This window comes from Glossina fuscipes, unplaced genomic scaffold, assembly GCF_014805625.2.
Source record: "Glossina fuscipes isolate IAEA_lab_2018 unplaced genomic scaffold, Yale_Gfus_2 59, whole genome shotgun sequence".
In the NCBI taxonomy this organism is placed as follows: domain Eukaryota; kingdom Metazoa; phylum Arthropoda; class Insecta; order Diptera; family Glossinidae; genus Glossina; species Glossina fuscipes.
In genome coordinates, this window is record NW_023998431.1 from 2235076 (window position 1) to 2240357 (window position 5282).

The window sequence follows — 5282 nt, forward strand, 5'->3', positions numbered from 1 at the left end:
ACACGCTTTCAAATATAGATTGTTTTTCTTCTTTCAGGGGATATTCGCTGCTCGTGACTGCCACAAAGAAATAAGAAAAGTGAAAGAAACAAAGAGATGGACCTCAACCTACTGGACGTATGTCCTTACCGAACGAACACACACTGTAGCTGTAGACCAAAGTAAACTGTAATCTTGATTCGTATCTACGGAGCTACTCATGCGGATGTGGAATGTTTTGAGCCTATGCTCTGTACTATCGGTTTTGACAGAATAATTTCTTGAAGACATTTATTAGCATTTATTAGACCCTATCGGCCGACTTTTTTCACCACATGCGACGCATTACTTCGAAGAATGTTTTTATGAATCGAATTTTACCTTTTCAATGTTTCTCGGTCAACATTCACGAAGAATGGTATGTTGGCATATGAAGTGCGTTTGCAGCAAAATTTGAATAGGATGGACCCATTTGCAAAATACCATTTTTTCATGATAAATACTATCAAATTGGAACCACAGATTAATTTGAGACAGTGATTAGCATAAAACCCATCCATATTCTGAATATTACGCAAACCTTCAACGAGCTGATAAAAACTCTCTCTTTCTCTTATTATTATATCGTCTTTAGCGCCGTAACGTAGTGTGTGGATCGAAAGTTGCACAAGCTGTTTATTTCTTTCTCCGTCTTTCCGTCAAGCTATTCATTCTATTATGTACTTCACGACATAAGAATTGAAATTGAAGTTGGAACATAAGTTTCATAAAGTATTCGCCCGAACTGATTGTGAAAGTAAACCTAATCAAGCTCAACTAAATGATTAAGAAAATTTTGCAATTTTCATGTATTAAACAAAAGCGGATACATATTTCTGGCAAATTTTCGATTATTATTCGGTATTTTGTTGCATGCACTTAACGGATTAACTAGAGAAGATATTGCCCTTAGATATTGAATGTATTGTGCCTAAAGACTGACGTCCGTTAAATAGCAAATATCTTATCATCTTTTTATCAAAGTACTATACATCTTCAATCAAGGGGCTAATCTAAATCGTTTTGGCCACATTTACAAGTCCGTTGCATTGTAGCTATAGTTTGTTTATGGAAATCGTTCGAACTCACAAACAAAAAGAGCAAAAGGAGCGAATTATATGTGTATCCATCACATCATTAATTGGACCTATCAATGGACCACTCAAACCAGTCAAGCGTTAAAACGTTACATTTATATTCGAATTTTGATCAACCTTCGTTATCACTTTAATTATACCGACCAAGTTAACCAAGTTATTCCATATATTTCGCAAATATATATATTGCATATACATACAGCAAGTTATTCCATATATCCCTCAAATATGTGTGTATTACAAATACGTCGATGTATCAAGCAACATGCTTGCCCGTCCTTTCTCTCTATTGGGGAAAACCTGTTACTTGTCTCTCAATATCTCCACCTGAAGAGATGTGCTGCCATGGAGATCTTTTAAATCGGCCACGCCTCTCATATTTCTTCAGCATATTACTGGTACTTTGAAAAACAAACAAACAACACAAGCAGCTATGTTGGAAATTTCTGCTTTAAAGAAGCCTTTAAAGACCCTGTGATTTGATATAGAAATTTGTTAATTTATCAATATCGACTTAAATTATTATTTGCATAGAACTATTTTGTCCTCTTAACTTCTTAAGATACAAAACATACCTTTAGACCTACAGATCATGCTTGCGTAGAAAATGGAAGAACATTTTAAATTATGCATTTAATTATATAAAACCTTATCTTAATTTCCAATGTAGAAATGGGTTCTATTGGTAAAGTGATGCCTGGCAAACAAATACTGCCATACTCATTGAATTGTTTGAGGTGTTGCCACTTGTTGCTTGAGGGGAAAAAAGGAGAACAAGTATGTAAATAAATACATTGAACGATTTAATTGACGAACACAAAAATCAAATGCGAGTTTTACAATTGTAAACGAAGAGTGTTTTCATTTAAAAAAAAAAAAATTTAGTTTTTCGTATCCTGATCAAAAAGTAGTAAGACCAAGTTTTGACTGAATATCGTGGTTAAGCCAATAACCTAATGAGATTTTCTTTCCCCATTCATTGTTAAAGAGTTTTATATCAGAAATTCAGCTCATAGTGTCCTCCACAACCGTTCCATTCGGTTGACTTATGTCTACAATCGAAAATCAAAAAGGTTTGTTACGTGTACAGATATGTATGAAGCGTACTGCACATAAAATGCCGCAAAAGTTTGCCATTGGTATAAAATCGAAGAACAGATCAGATAAATAGGCACAATATATATATATATATATATATATAAGAACTACAGGACGCATAAAAATACAAAATGAAAAGAAACAAACAGCGAAATAAATCTTTACGGTTGAGCAGAAACGGTCGTTAAACGTCCTACATGCCTTCACCTAACGTAACGTTTCAACTATTGTCTTCATAAAATACCAAAAATTAAACCCGCTTGCTTAGGATTTACCTTGCCTGAGAATCGTCAGATAGCAAAAATCTAAAAACTAGACCTGTGTGGTTCAAACTTGGCACAGTAAATTATTATTAAAACATCTATAAGGGAATTGCTTGAAAAAACAATCCCATCTCATCTGAATCTTGTCCATACACTTATTAAGCTAAAAAAGTATTGTTCTCCAATTATTATTAAGAAATATTAACGAAAAACGTTCTTTCATATAATATTGTTGTGAAAAAGCCATTTGTGATGATTTGAGTTTTCATGATAATTAGTCGGATTTCTAAGAAGCTAAGGGGACAACTAATTACACATTCATGGGGCGCTGCCTACGTCATGCATCTGGCGATTGGCCAAAGGTGAACAAAAATAGGCAGAAATTTAGTGAAAAACGGATTGCACGGTTAGTGGATTAATAAAGTCGTCATGAATTTAGGTAACGATAACTCGCTAGTAAAAGGGTATGTAAGCGGAATATTTGCGTGAGTCGTAAATCAATCGTAGATCAGTTGAAGCAGTCGAGTCAATCATTAGCTGAGTCGTGAGACAATTGCATTGCAATATTCAAGCGGACAACGCTAGGATGACAATGAAAGCGTTTTATGTACAAGTTCTAGTAAACAATTTGTAAATAGAGTTCCCATATTTGCAAATAAAGCCTACATATCACAATCCATCGGTACAAACTTTATTTCCAGCAAATAACGTAAATTCACAAAAGACATTATTAGTACGTTACAATAAAATAACTTTTCAAGATTAGGCATTATATAACACGCAGAGTCTTGCAAGTGAACTCATCCATTCCATTCTCAGGGGCGTGTATCGTTAAGCCAAGACCTATCTGTCTATCAAATTTGATTAAAAAAAATGAATAGCAAAGCCAGACACCAAACGTACGAACGGACAGACCTGATACTGAATGAATGGGTAAAATATCTCAAGATCTCCTTGATCGCCCTTAGATTCATACAAATTGAAAACACCCTTACCATGAATGGGTGGCGGATAGGAAAATTTGCTTAAAATATATATTTGGTTGGTGGCAATCAGTCTCTCTTGATTCTTCAAATGCAATTTTAAAATTGCTAAATCACCTAAAGTTAGGTAAATCGCTATAGAATGCAATAAAGTACGTTATCGTAATAATCAAAAAAAAAAATAATAATAATAATAAAAAATAATTTCATCCAAACGATTCATATACGTGATGAAAATAGAAACATGTTTTCCGACAAAGAAAACAAAAGTTTATTAACATGTATAACATTATTTTGAAGATTACATGTTTAGGTGCATGTACGCATATGCAATTTGAAGAAAGTCCAGTTTATTGGATGAATAAAAAACAAACAAATACAAACAAATTTTCTTCTTATTTAGCAAATGATTTTTGGTCTGTTCACCAAATGCTCGCTAGCCTTGTAATAACAACAAATAATGTGCACACAATTTTTTTGCACCGGTCGACTCCGCACAGGTGAAGTTAGTTGGTTGGTGATGCCGGCCAAAAAAAACAAACAAACAAGTCCTCAACCATAAACAGTGTGGCGTGCAAATGCGTATACAAATTGTATACAAAAAAAAAAAAAAAAAAATAAATATCTCATAAGTTTGACATTGCATTTCAGTAAAGTTATTGCTTTTTTTATTGTTGTTTTTGTTGTATTTGTTGTTATTTGGTTTCGTTATTCGTTATCCATGCCGAGCTAATACCAGTTTTGTTGACTGTTTGCTAAATTACTGTTAAAACACAACCAACGGACAATGATTATATTTTTGTGCTTTGGTTTGTTGTTTTTGCAATAACATGCCTTTACTTAAAGCGAAAGGATTTTCACTTTTACGTACATAAGAAATCTCATCTCTTTTTTTTTTTTCTTTTCTCATCCATCACCCGATCTATCGTCATTTTTGTTTTACTCTTTTCCTAAACTAAAATCGGAAAATTTTCAAATTTACCACGATTATAGCTAATTGTGCTGATTGTCTTTATTAGTAATTCAATCATTACTCAGTTGGAGGCGATTGTTTCATTATTTGTTACATTTTTTTCTTTTTCTTTTTTTTTTTTATTTATAATTACTTTCGGGTGCCTACGGAGAAGTATTAGTTGCATATTTGATATATTTAACGAATATCTGCCACAAATACATTTCTATATATGAGTATCGGATTCGTAAGAGTTAGTTGATATTGAATTGATTGAGTTGATATTGTTAAAATAAGTGGGAAAAATCTTAATAAAAAAAATTAATTTTCTCTTAAAAAGATTTCACTTTTAATAAAGTTTTGAAGAATCATTTATTTTTATTTTTATTAGTGAAAACGAGCCGGAATTATAAAAACAACAACAACAACAACAACAACAAAAAAACGAAAACAAATCTCACAAAAAATTAATGACGCACACACTTTAATTACTTGTCTAACTTACTCTTTATTGATTTATATGCGTTTCTTTTTTCTATTTTTGTAGTTTATTTTCAATCAAATTTATAATTTGATTACAAATTAAGATTTTCAGCGTATAACATCTGCTAAATGACTTTTTAAACGTAAATTCTACGAAGCCCTCATTTGTACCAAAAAAAAAAAATAAATAAATAAATAAAAAAGAAGAAAATTAAACGGCAATATATTAAAAACAATGCTGAGCCTAATCATTGAATACTTTATCCCATTTTGGCCGTTCATTAAAAAACTTGTTTTTCTGGGTCTGCTTTACTAGCAGAAATCGGCGTGTAGAGATCATTTGAATAGCGGCAAGGGACAAAAGCAAATCTCTCTCTCTCTCTCTCTC